General features: G+C 43.6%; 1 long non-coding RNA gene across 2 annotated transcripts; it reads left to right on the plus strand.

Annotated features, from left to right (window-relative positions):
• Nucleotides 1-3,152: 3,152 nt before the first annotated feature.
• LOC120890378 (uncharacterized) lies at nt 3,153-14,036 on the plus strand. 2 transcript variants are annotated; one of them, XR_013437008.1, is made up of 4 exons: nt 3,153-3,304; nt 3,456-3,525; nt 4,660-6,318; nt 6,574-14,036. It is a non-coding gene; the product is annotated as an uncharacterized LOC120890378 (long non-coding RNA). The 2 variants fall into 2 exon arrangements; XR_013437007.1 differs by having other exon boundaries at nt 3,456-6,318.
• The last annotated feature ends 383 nt before the right edge of the window (nt 14,037-14,419 follow it).

Consider the following 14,419-nt stretch of genomic DNA (forward strand, 5'->3'; position numbering starts at 1 on the left):
TCTGTCTAATCCAAAGTAACTCTTTTCTTCCCTAGCCCCCACCTTATTGTGAATTAACATTTGCATACCAGAGAAAACATTTGGCCTTTGGTTTTTGAGGATTGGTTTATTTTGCTTAAGCATGATATTGTGTAGCTCCATGGGCACCAAAACAGAAATGTACACCAATGATACAGAATAGAAGACACAGAGACAAACCCACATAAATATAGTTATCTCATACTAGACAAAGGCACCAAAAACAATTACTGGAAAAAAGATAACATAAACAAATGGTGCTGGAAAAATTGGAAATCCATATGTAACAAGACAGAGTGACTTTTTAAAGAGAGAGTGAGAGAGGGAGAGAGAGAAAGCGAGAGAGAGAATTTTAATATTTATTTTTTAGTTTTTTGGCGGACACAACATCTTTGTTGGTATGTGGTGCTGAGGATCGAACCCGGGCCGCACGCATGCCAGGCGAGCGTGCTACTGCTTGAGCCACATCCCCAGCCCCCAGAGTGACTTTTTAAAAAAAAAATATTTTTTTGAGTCGTAAATGGACGCAATGCCTTTATTTGTTTTATTTTTATGTGGTACTGAGGATGGAACCCAGGGCCTCACACGCTAGGCAAGCGCTCTACCACTGAGCCACAACCCCAGCCCCACAAAGTGACTTTGAGCAAGGAATAAAGAAGAAGATAAAGAGAAAGTGTTCATAATGATAAAAATATCAACCTAAAAAGAAGGTAAAACAACTTTAAATGCATATCCCTCAACGACAGTGCTCTAAAAACTATGAAGCAAAAACAACCAAAAAGAGAATGGACAGACTTGCAATTATAGTTGATATCAACACAACCTTCTGAAAATTGATAGGAGAAAATCAATAAGCATGTGGAAGACTGGAGCAACATACCAGCAAGATGATAGTATAACTGAGATCTAAAGAAAACTTCTCACAACAACAGAACATTCTTTATTTGAATATAGAGTGTTCTGTAACATAGGTATATGCTGGGGCATAAAATGAGTCTTTACAATCTAAAAGAAGTGAAATTATGTGGAAGGTGTTCACTGATGGTAATAGAATCAAATGAGAAATCTATGCAGAGATCATGCAGGGGAGTGGGTTGAGGAAGTGAAGATGTGGTTCGAGGCTGAAACTATGAGAAATACCAGTGAGTGTTGTAGCAGAAGAGCTCTTCAAAGAAGGTCAACGGGGAAAGATCAAAGAATAATAAGGAGAACCACAAAATAGGAGTCATGGAGGCCAAAGGAACCGAGAATTCCAAGAACGAGCCATGTTAGATGTGGAAGTGTCCAGCGAGATGAGAACTGAAACAAAGCCTTTGGGTTTGGAGACACAGAGATTATTGGCAACCCCAGGGAGAGAGCAGTTGATGGGAAATGAGGAAGTAAAGACAGCGATTCTCTATTCTTCTTCTCGGCAAATCTCTTTTCTTCTTGGGAAAGCCAAGAACATGAAAGCAAAGCCTTGGCTGTGGGGAGAACCAGGGTCAGACCAGGGGACACTTTTCTTTCTCGTTAATTAATTTGTTGTTGCTTTAGAGGATATGGGAGATTTGGACACATTTGTAGAGTGAAGGTTCAAAGCTGGGGGTAAAGGACAATTGAAGATACAGGAAAGGGGCTACTTGTTGGAACAAGATTCCTAAGGAGACGGGAAGGAATTGGAGGCATGACTACAGGTGTGTAATACATCCTGAATACAGAGACGAGGGGTGAAGACAATGTAATAATGGATGAAAATGTAGATAAATTCTAGATGGGGACGAAAATTGTTCACACAAAGCACCACCATGGATTGATGATACGGCATTTAACTCTACCGGAGTTCTTGAGCTCTGGACTCAACTTCTAAGTGTCTCCTGGGTATGTTTGCTCGGGTGTCATACTGTTTTGAAAACAAACTTGTATTCTCCCCAACAAGCTCCCCTCCTGTTTCCCTTGTCTTGTCTTTGCTCCCTCTTAGTTCAGGAACACTGACTCAGCCTGGTGCACTGCGGGTTCTAGTCTTAGGTCAAATGACAAGTTGGGCATCTCTATCCAAGGCTGCAGATCATAGGATGGGCTGATGGTGTGATGTGGGGGTGGAGAGTGGGTCATGGACATGGGTGTTGAGATGACCAAAGTCAGGCTATCCTAGAGTGTCCCCGATTCACAGAAGGGAGAAAGTAGGTGATTCTAGGTAGATAAACAGCAAAATCAAGTTCTTAGGGTTTGGAGGGTAGAAAGCAGGACTAGGAGAAAAGTCTTGAGCTGGTGAAATGCTGGACACAAACCCTTTCTGTGGTGTTTTGAACTTGAACATGAGCTTTGAGGATGGTATTAAAAGAAGCAAGTGGTACAGACCCCCCACATGCATTGAAGCTTCCAGCATTCTTCTGTATTTCAGCCATGAAATGTGGACTTTCCTTTAACGGTTCCTTTCCTTTCCTCACCTGCAACACTCTGTGATTCATTCTGCAACATCTCTTTACAAGGCCCCCAACTCATACATCCCCCCTTTTTCTTTCCCTCTGTCTATATTCTTTGTACCTTCTGTTTCAAGTCAGTTTGGAAATGTTAAAAAATTAGATTTTCTCATAGCTTTCCTGCTCTTGGCAGAGTTGACCTGGCTAGAGGCCAATAGTAGCAATGTTCGTAAAATGAAAAAAAAAAAAAAAGATTATATATATATGAAGAAAAACAAAGATCCAACTTTGGAAAATAACTTCCCTAAAAGTTTAGGTTTATATTCAAGGCCAAGATGTCGATTGCTGTTTATTTTATCTGAGCCAGACCTGGTGGCTATAAACTGCTTGGCTGTCCAGAGGTTTTCCCAAATCTCAGGGCCATGCCCCAGACCCCCTTCAGAGATGATTTAATTAGGATAAATGGTACTAATGTTTTGGCCTGGAGATGGCTTGCTATGGTCCATTTGCCTAACTATGAGACTGAGAATCACCCACGTTGGGCCGTGATCCTGCTCTTTTGCCCTTGCCAATGAATCTTGAATTTCACAAATGCTTCATTGTGCAAGCCCGCAGGAGAGCGTCCTCTTTCTTGGTGGATCTTGCCCACCTGGGATCACCTGTGGTCTTGAGACCAGAGCATGTGTACCACTGTAAACACAGCTCACAAGCTGTCACCTCTCTCTCTAACAGCCTCATGCTCATCAACATGAAGTCCTCCATTTTGCATTCATTATGGCCACTTTGACACAGAAGAATGTGGAAACTGGATCTTGTCAGAATGCAGTTCGGATGGGGCCATGTTCATTCGAGGACTGGACTGGTGGCTGGAGTTTCTGTTCCAAAAGGTTAGGCCATCAGTCACATTAGCCACTACCCCCAGCTGCTCTGCTTAGAGAGTCACACTGTATACGTTCCTCATACTCAAGACACATAAGATAATACAGAGAATCCCACTGGAGCATTTGCTGATGACGGCTCTTTCTGGCTGTTTTCTAGGTGTCTCCACCATCATGGAAGGAAGAGGGGTGGCAAGTACTGTCACGGAGGCCCATGGGAAGTGGGAAAGGTGACAACACAGCTGACCACCCTTAGGCTACTGGGGAATGGTGGTCAATCCCAGAGATAAAATGTCATGGGGAGACATGCAGTGGAAAGCTCTGGACATCACTCAGGGATCGAGATGCACCACGGACGGTCCTGGAGGGCAGAGGCTGCAGATGGCCTCCAGGTCGCAGGGTTGGGAACGGTTATTCCTTGATCTCCGTTACTTTGGCTTGGGTGTTTCAGAGCTAGAAAAGAGGCACTGTCCTGGGCCCCTAATCCCTTCTTCCCTGGAATTTCCCCTGGAAGTGGTTTTTACCAGGTGTCGACCGTCTAAGGGAAAGTTTGGGAATGTGAAGGGGCATTTCAGTTAGTCATCGTGCGGTGGGCACTGGCAGGGAGGCTGACACTCAGCCTGTCCCAAGACAGTGGCACTCTCCTCCTGGGGTCTCTCCCTTTGAGAAACATGAAGAATGCGAGGCCTCCCAGGGAGGTTTCCACCCTGAGGAGGTCTGGACACACTCTGAGGCAGGTCTTCTGCAGGAATTTAAACATGGTGCCCAGCCCCGGTCTTTGCCGGGTAGAAGGGCACTGCTCTTCGGAGCACAGAGTTCTCTGCTGCTGAAGAGAAGTTTTAGCAATTGGCCTTTCAGGTGCTGACCAGTACTGTTCCAGTGTTATCTAGGAACACCGAGTGCCTGTGAAGGTTTGAAGAGTGTGGGCACAAACCCCACAATTGACAAGGCGACCCACGCTTTCTATCACCACCACAAAGAATCTTTGTAGTGAAGTTGTCTTCCCCAAGAACAGCAAGTTCTCCAAGAGGAGTCAAAATGAGATTGGATTTAAAGGGACGGGGGGTTACTGTCTATCCACCACCTATAGCTCTCAGAGACCAAAGGCATCCCCAGAGACATGAGTTCATTCAGCTTCTAGAAGGTTCTAAATGTTTTCAGAGCAATGTCCTTCTTTTTTTTTTTTTTTTCAATGTCCTTCTTTCTCAGGCATTAACCCTCTACTCCTGTCCAGTTGTAGGTCCGTTAGTCTCTTCCCTTGAAGCAGGGAAATCATATTTTGCTTAAAACCAAGTTTAGGAATGAAGGTAAGCAAAGTTCTGGCTTCATTTCCTGATTTTTTTTTTCTCTTTCCCTCTCTTAAGGTATGAGCAGAGCCTGCCAATGGTTGGCTAATTGTCTCCAAGTGAAAAGACTGATTCAGAAGACTTTTAGACTCCCAGGGGCATAACACCCGTCATTTCACAATGGAGAATTATTTTTGTGGTATTTATTTTATGATTCCTGACCCTTGTTCTAAATCTTGCTGGTGTGTTTTCATTTAAAATGTATTAACTGAAACTTGGCTTAGGGACTTGGCTCCATTAGGCTCTACAACAGCTTAATCCAGATTTTATTATACTGGGACTTGTGTGTACGAACTTTAATATGAGAGGAAGCTTGGGGATAAATAGGGTGATGTTGATACTTACTATGCATTTAACTCTTTTGGTTCCCTCTTGACAGTTGACTGCAGTGTTTGGGGCTGGATCTTAATGTTTTCAAACTGTCGTGACAGTGACTGTAGCTTTCCTAGGGTGAGGGCTAGTCTGGGCCTCTGGGCAGATGGTAGACTCAGTTCAGAGCTCAAGCCCCGTGATTGTCTGAGGTCAATGGCCGTGTGTGGCCCACCTGGTGGGCGTGGGGCCCTGCTGGGCATCGTGCGGAAGCAGCTCAGGGTTTCCTCCGAACGCGGTGGAACTCCTGTCTCACCACCTCCATGCCAGCTCCACCCACAGCTCTCACGGTGCCACAGCACTTCCAAAGTGGGCCTCCCCTCAATCCTACTCCTCCAGTGCACCCCCTTCTGCAAATGAAGCCTCTGTTCACCCCATTGATCCTGCAATGCTCCCTCCTTGAGCCCTGCAGAGTGGGCTGTAGTCTGTCCACTCCACCTTGACTGACCCACCCCAGTCCAGTACCAATAGCTCTGAGAGCCACTAATTTTTGCCTGTCTCCCCCACCTATTTGTGACTGTCCATCTGTAGCCTCCTCTTCTATAGCAGAGGGGCCTCCTCTATGTAGAACCAAATCAGCTCAAAAACGTGCCCCAAACCTTCATTGGCTCCCCACTCGGGTTAGAACTGAAATGCTTCATACTCCCCGAAGACCCTGTGTGACCAGCCCTGTTGACTCCCGGCCTCCTCTCATCCTCCTATCCCCATGGCTCATCCAGCCCCCATAGTCTTTGCCCCAAGGCAGACTCTACCTGGCCAGTGCCCCTCACCTTCCAGACCACTTCCTCAACGGGGCCTTTCCTGACCGCGTCCTGATCTAATGAAACCCATATTACACTTTCATAGAACTGTGTGCTTCTTTTCTGACCTCTATGGCCTAACCTCCAGACATAACCCTCTACTCTGCCCAGCTGAGGTCCTGTCAGTCTCTTGTAGGAGGCTGGTAACACAGTTTGTACTTTTGTATTTATTGCAGTGACTGAATTTAACATCTGTCCCTCCCACCAGACTCTAAGTTCCATGAGGTTTGGGCCATGTCTGCTTGGCTCAGAGGTAGAAATCCAGCAACCTGTGCCTGACACATGTACAATATATAGTGGTCGGATCCATATATAAAAAATCGGCGTGGTTCCTGCCTTCAAGGAATTATTATTTTCACCTGAAAACCCCTATTGAGCCATTATGGTGTCCACTCGTACAGGGAGAAAAATAAATCCCTGAAAAAACAAGACCTGCTTGCAGCTTTGTAAAATAAGGTTGAAAATTCAAGTTTTGGAAACATCCAAAGAACTTTTGGAACAGAAACAGGTGGGTCATTATTATGGTTTGGATATGAGGTGTACCACCCCCACCCCAACCCTCCACCCAAAGCTCATGCCTCAATGCAGGAGGTAAAATGATCAGATTACGAGAGTTGTGACTTAATCAGTCCATCCTAGTTTGCATGGACTCAGTGGGTGGTGCCTGTAGGCAGGTGGAGCATGGCTGGAGGAGGTGGGTCACTGGGGGTGTGCCCCAGAAGGCTCATCTTCCCTGCGGCCCTTTCCTCTCTCTCTGTTTCAGGGTCACCATGAGGTGAGCTCTTCTGTCATGATGTTCTGCCTCACCTGGGGCCCAGCGCTATGGAGTCAGCTAACTGCGGACTGAACCTCTGAAACTGTGAACCACAGTCAACATTTTCTCCTCTGCGTTGCTCTTGTTGGGACTTCTGGTCACAGTGATGCAAAGCTGATCAAAGCACATGTGGTCTTAGGCAGCTCATACGTGAAGAAAGCCTTTAGCAATAAGTTCGAAAATAATAATTTATAGAAAATTAGTAAAGGGAAAAAAAAAGATAAAGAGTGGAGAGGGTTCTTTGTTCCATTGCTACTGGTTTATACTAAAGAGTCAAATGGGTCACATTTTCTGTCCAAAATTCTGTTTTAACAAGAACATATATAATGCCATTAATTTAAAACGGTGAGTTTTTGCCCTAGACTGAGTGTTGGTCCCCTGCCAATTTGTATGTTGAAGGCCTAATCCCCAGTGTGAAGGTACTTGGAGATGGGCATCTTTGGGAGGTGATTATTTCATGAGGATGCACCCCTCCTAAATAGAATTAGTGCCCTTTTAAAAGAGACTCTGGACAGTTCCCTTGTACCTTCCTCCATGTCAAGATACAATGAGGAGTCGGTAGGCTTTAAGCTGGAAGAGACCCCTCACTAGAACTAGACCCAGTTGGCACAGCAATCTCAGACTTCCAACCAGCAGAGCTGTGAGAAATACACGTCTGTTGTTCATAAGCCACCCAGTCTACAGTGCTTTGTTACAGTAACTCAAAAGGACAAAGACAGTCTATAAACCACCAAGGAGAGAAAGCAGGTTTTCCAAAAGGAGGCACAAAGTCTTCTTCATTAACCTCTCTAGTAATGAGCTATTCAGAGCAAAAACTTGACAAGTCATGGAGAATCTAGATAGGCCTCAGGAGACTGAGTCCTGAGCTTAAATCCCCCAGAGGGATTCCACCAGGATAACAGAGTGAACTTTCCTGGCCTTGGCCTCTAGCAGGATTCTCCAGTTTCCTAAGCACATCTTTGTTACTTTATGCTGTGGAAATGGGAAGGGGATTTTCTCAAGACTTCTAGTGTGACTCTCTGACTTCAAAATGGAGCTGAGATCATAAACACCTGAACAGTTATATCCCAAGGGGTTGAGGAGGCACAGCTCATAAACAGTCCATTCTAAAGCCAGACCCACGATCTCCACTGGAACATCAGATCCCGCTGCCAATCCACCTTCTACATGCGCCTCATTCCCAACGTCTGTGTTGTGGTCTCATTGTTGTGAATCCCCCATGGTTTCTCCAACTACTCCCACATCCCACATCCCCCTAACTGTCCAGTATGAAAAGACACTGGAGTAGCTGACCTTTTGGAGAATGTTGGACCTCTTGGTCCTCTACCCTGCCTCCCCTGCCCATCACAGAATTCTGAGCCTTTCTGGGCTGTACATGGGCATGAGTTGGGTGGTTTTGAGACCAAAGTTGAGAAACTAAAGCATTTAGACCTTCACAACTACTCACCACACAGAAGATGATTCCCTTTCATTTGTTGTACAAGAGTGTGTCTGAAATGTGGAACACCATCTTTCCTGTTCCTTGAGATACTGCCCTGGGCTTTTGTTAGCATCATTATTTTCTTTTTGGAGCACAAAGTACTTATACAGAATGATTTAATTATGTTTTAGCAACTCTCAATGAGAAAGATCTAGTACCAAAAGTAGGTCCCATTTTAAGCAAAGGCCATATGCAACTATTTCATCCCATTTTTAACTCATATAGTCTTGCTATATTTTAAGCAATTTTATAAATTGCCTCCAATCCTTTCAGCAACTCGGAAGCATGTATAAATAGCAAAATATATATGCACATACACACAGAGATCTGAATTCATTGAGAGCAAACATATGAAAGATAAAGTACTGGAATTAAGACCACAAAATTAGGCCCTGAAATAATATTTCCTCTTGTACTTCTTGTACTAGTGAAAAAAGAGTATGTACCATTTTCCCACCCTCTCCCCCAAAATTTTTAGTTAAGGAGCCACAAATAACGCAAATGTGATTGCACCTGTGATCTGCTGGAGACATAGCTCATTCAAGATGGAAGGGTGTGAATTCCCAGGGCCTTGCCCCCTCCATCTGCTGTGTGGGAAGAAGGCATTTGATTCCTATGTTTTCCCCTTTGGTGTTGCTGTATGCATTTGCCTCAAAGGAGGCCACCTGCTTATAGTCTTCTCTAACTGCAGGGTTCAAACAGCTACCTCCCTTTCTTGAGCGTTGGAATGGGTAGATTTATGAATGGCACAGATGGAGAAATAAATTAACTTTAGTACAGATGCTGGCATTGATATTCTTGGGACTGAACTGCTTCCAAGCCAGAAATAATCCTCGAGCTTGCAAAATAGGGAAGTCTGAAGCAATTTTACTGTTCTTGTCAGATGGCTGGATGTGGTACAAAGCTCACTGGAAAAATTAATGGAAAAGTGTGCGCCACTCAGGTGGCTTGATGTGAATCGCTCCCAGACGAGGTGCACAACTGTGTCGCCAGGATTTTCTACTAAGCTGTCAGAAGAGTTCTTTGGAATTGGAAACATCGACAATCGATTAGAAGATTCTGGGCCTCCCAAAATTGTCTACAAAGGCTCATTGTTTATTTATTCAATAAATACTGACTGAGATAAGTGAAGTGAGGCAAGATCCCTGCACTCACACCGCAGGGGCTGCTGGGTGGAGGGAATGTGGAGAAGGCTGAAGGGAGGAAGGCTGCCCTAGGAAGAGGCATCTGAGCTGTCTTAGGAGACAGAGGGAGGGAAGCAAATGCATCCCTGGAAGAAGGGACAGCGAGAACAAAGACTCAGGTGTGTGAAAACAACTTTAAGAAGCAGGAGGGGAGACTTGAGAAAGCTGGGCCAGATTGCAAAAGGGTCTATCTAGTTCCTGCAGAAATCGAAAAACGATGCAAATACACCAAGATGTTGGAAGGATAATTAAATCTTTTTTTGTAACCATATGGGATGTAGAAGTACATAAACGTGTGTGTGCGCGCGCGTGTGCGTGAGCACGCACATGTGCAAACACACATCTGTATGTTCACCGAGCATTTCACACATGGTAAATAACGAGCGAAATTAGTTTCCTTGTACAGTAACTAAGGAACTTATCTTACTTTTACTGAATTACCCAGGAGGTACTTAACAAGGGGAAAGCGCCAGAGAAAATGTAGAAGGACCAGTAAAGACCTTCCTGGGAGGTCAAGTCAGAGACTGTGGAAGCTGTGGGTGCTCTTGACCAAATTGGAGAGGGAGGACGGCTTCCACTGTTGTTTGTTTGGATATGGTTTGAGTGTCACCCAGTGTCCCTGTGTTGGGTGCTTGGTCCCTTAGTGGTGGGTGCAGAAATGGGGTGCACTTTAAGAAGGGGGCCTGGATCACTTAGGTCATTGGGGCAGCTGCAGTCAGAAGTGATCAAGGTATCATTCATGTGACCCTTAAGCTGTCACGAGATCGACTTGGTAATAAAGTCATCTCAACACCTGAATCATCTTCTGGCCTCCTGCTTCCAGATACAACCTCTTCACCATTGGGCCCTCGTCAAAGCCAACCCAGTGTGTCCAACAAAGATGAAACCTTTGATGACCATTTTGTAGTCCAGATTTTAGTGGACAGATGGGTCAGTGTGCTAGAGTGGTGAACGGAGCTGGCTTGCAAGATCCGATGGTGATCTTTTCAAGAATTTCATGAGCTATTGTTACAATTTACAATTTAAATTTCATAAAAATTACAAGTAAATATATTTGTTTAAAACAAAGAGAATGATCAAAACTTCACTTGCTAATTTTTTTATCATACTATACTCTAACCTTTCCCTATCGTACCTGCCTTGTATAAATACTACCTAATGGTGTCCTGTCAGGCATCTCTTTTCTCCTTGTTTATTCAGTGAATACTTCTGGCCACAGCAAGAGAATTTACACCAGGGCAATTGGAAAAGGCAATGCATCAGGGCTCTTCTCCCCAGGGAGCTGCTTGTTTAACCTTACCTGGCACAACACCACTTGAAAGAAGAAGGAAAGATCCAGCATGTGTGTGGTTAAGGTGGGGGCAAGAGGGTAAGATGCCACTGGAGATGGCAGCAGGGTAATGAAGACAGATGGAACCCTGATCAAGCAGGACACACCGAGCGGGTGGTAGATTTGGTCCCAGCACCCAAGGATAGGAAGGCCTATTTTCTTAAAAATTTTAATTGATTTTTAAAAAAAATTAACGACAGTGGAATGCATTACAATTCTTATTACACATATAGAGCATAATTTTTCATACCTTTGATTGTATGTAAAGTATGTTCACATCAGTTCGTGTCTTCCTACATGTACTTTGGATATGATATCCATCACATAGGGAAGGTCTATTAGACACAGAAATGGCAGAAGTCCATCTGCCATATAACAACATCACGAGACTTTTCCAGTTATGCTCAATGAGACTTTTTGATCCTCTATCTAGTTCACTTTCGTTAATAAGCTCTTAAAAGAGGAAATTTTGAATTTCTCAATCTTTTAAAGCTATACTTTTGATTAACACAAAAACATCACATTTTTAAAACATGATATCAAGCTTCAGATTAAATTCTTTATAATCACACACACACACACACATACACACACACACACACACACACACAGCATTGTTTTAAAACTATGGGTGCTTTCCTTTCTTCCAGCTCCAGTTGTAGGATTTAGTAAACTGAATGGTAGATGACAAACAGACCCCTCTAAAAGGCCAGGTAAAATGAAAGCTGAGGAAATTCAGGAAGTAACCGCTACACCTGCACTTTGGTCACACACCTTCCTCTGGAAGCATGCGACTTTACCTTCCACTCTGGGCACTGGCCTGTTTCCTACTCTCCCCACTTGGTTTCGTGATCATCTCTATCACTCTTCACTCCTACAGTGATCACTCCTTATGCCATGATATTAATAGAGCACCGTTTGTCCAACTCATTTCCTCCCAGTTGGGTGCTTGGGCTGTTTCCAATTATTCCTTTTAATATGTGGCAGGGCTCAAAACATCTTTTTACAAATATGTTTGTTTCCTTGGAATTATTCCTTGGGACATTTTCCCCCAGGAGGCCTTACTGGGTCACAGAGCAGGATAATTTTTTTGAGTTGTCACATATTGCAAAACCACTTTGAAAAGTATTTTTTTTTCCCAGTTCATGGTGTAAAATTGAGGGTGTCTGTTTCCCCAAAGCTCTGCCAACAAACGGTGTTGTCCTATTTAGATATTTCTCCTGTAGTTTCCTGATTGCAGAACAATCCATGTAGCTAAGGAGATGAAATCAGGGGGAAAAAAATAAAAACACTTCCCCTAATTAAAGCTCAGTGCAGTAATAGGTGGGTGGTTTTAATACATATCATAAAGAGCTACGAAACATTTTATCATTCAAGTAAGAAAATGAAAAAAAAAAAAAAACAACGAGGGGACATGGATTGTTCTTTTAAAGAGTTAGAGACAAAAGAAAGAATAAATACATAAGCCCACACCAGAGGAAAATGATGAGATGCATTGGAAAATAAAGCAGGAATATAGGTATTCTTACTATTATTTTCAGCACTTCATGAAGCAAAGAATTGCTGGAATTACTAAAATTTGGAAATAAACCTGTAGAGTAAGCTTTGTTTTTATTTCTGTTGAGTATGTTAAATTAAACACAATATGTGAGGTATTATCTTTCTACTTGGCTTGGGAACTGTTTTCTCTCTCAATAAACATGATCCAAAATAAGAGCAATGAAAACGCGATTGAATTGGCTTTTGCACTTTTAGGAATGCTCACTATGTATGCAGTGGTCTCCAAGGGCTGCCTGTAGGCATCTCTGGGGTCGGTGACAGACAGTGGACATTACAGCACATTCCTTGAAAAAGACTGTTGTATTTGTACTGTATTATTTTTGGACATTTCAAACATTATTGTGTTTTTAGGGTCTTCTCAGAGGGAAACGACTGAATCAATATGGCCACCAGGTGATTTCACAGGGTGCCATTTCCTGTCCCTGGGGTACAACCATGTCTCCCAGGCTGCCTGGGTTGTCCGCCATCTCTGGTTTCTCATATCTCAGGTTTCACTTGTCACAGGACGATCTTCTAACCCACGTTTACACTGGCTTCGCAGGGGCCTCTCTCTGGGTCTACACAAGCAAAGTGACTTGGAATACTGACCTGTTGAGGCCTGTTCCATCCAGCTTCCCAGGCCAGGAGAGGGATTTATTTCTCTTCATGGGGCAGAATTAAATTCCATTACTATTCCTCCTTCTTTCCAAGAAATAACTTGTTATTTTTTTTCTATTTTAGGCTACTTATTATCTCTACTTCTTTTCCTTTGGAAACTGCATCTTAGTTCTGTGACCTTGATTCTCCCAGCTCTGCTTGAGGCTTCTCATCTGGAGTCTTCTGTGTCTTCTTTTCCTCTTCCCACCTTCCAGGTGATGGTGTGTGCCAAAGCCTCTTCCTTCTTTCCTGTGTATTTCTCCAGGGGGGCTCATTCATCTTAAGACTTCTTTCTCCAGCTCTGGACTGAAACTCTTGAATTGGCATTTTTTTAAAAAATATTTTTTATTTTTTAGCTGTAGTTGGACACAATATCTTTATTTTATTTATTTATTTATTTATTTATTTATTATTATTATTATTATTATTATGTGGTGCTGAGGATGGAACTCAGGGCCTTGCACGTGCTAGGCGAGCACTCTACCATTGAGCCACAACTCCAGCCCTGAATTGGCATGTTCTATCCCGTTTCTCTCTCCCAAGCTCTGGCCCCACATCTCCCTATAGGAGTTTTCCACTGACACCCCTCCCTGGCTGTGGGCTCTCATCCTGCAGGTTCTAGAGGTCATGTTCCTTCCCTGTGAATTTAGGTCCACTCATTCTCTCAGCTTCAACTCTCTTCTCAGTCACCCGGATGGACCTTGTGCATCTTTGGTCCTTCTCCTGATATGCAAATTTGAGCACCAAGTTGTGATGGATTTATTTCAAAATGCCTCCCACAGTCCTCTGCTTCCCTCTCCCCTACCTCCCAGTCTTAGAGTGAACCTAACACAGTGGTCTCCTGTGTCGTGCCGTCCAGTAACCCCCCTCAGACTTCCTGCCCCCTCACAGCAGCTGGCTCAAGTCAGCTCTTCTCATGTCCACTGCCTTCCATCTGGACCATGTCCCTTGTCTTTCCTGGTGTTTATAATCTGCTTCCATGAGGTGAATTGACTTCCCTCTGTTCTCCATCATGAACAATCCCCATGGGCTTGGTCTCCCTGTTTTAGGTACATGCAGTAACAGTGTGCTGGAATGCTCTTGTATGTGCTGGAAAGGGCCCATGCTAAATCTTCCGTAAGATGGTGAGGTGCTGTGAAACACAGTCATTATTTAAAAATAAATTATATCAACTTACAACTTAAAAGTCATATTGAAAAAGTTAATAAATACTTAAAATTCATGACTTCCTACTTATTTGACTCTTATCTGTGTTTCTGAGATCACTTGTCTGTGTCCCTGGTGGGAATATATCAGGGTGGCATTTGATGCCCAACATCCCATTCAGTGATGTCATTCTATTAACTTGAACCCATCACATTAGGACTATTTATATCATGGGAATTAGCAAATGCTACATCTAGGGGCTTCCCTGTCCCCCAGGAGAAGGCTGATGAACATTTACCAGTGTACATTGTACCATACAAGCTCCTCACTTTATGAAAAAGTTAAAAAAAAAAAACCATCATAAGTTGAAAATATCTTAAGTGAGATGTATCATACATTTAACTCCCAGACATCCCAACTTAGCCTCACCTAACTTAAATGAGCTTACATTGTTAACCT

This window comes from Ictidomys tridecemlineatus, chromosome 3 (assembly GCF_052094955.1).
Source record: "Ictidomys tridecemlineatus isolate mIctTri1 chromosome 3, mIctTri1.hap1, whole genome shotgun sequence".
NCBI classification, from domain to species: Eukaryota; Metazoa; Chordata; class Mammalia; order Rodentia; family Sciuridae; genus Ictidomys; species Ictidomys tridecemlineatus.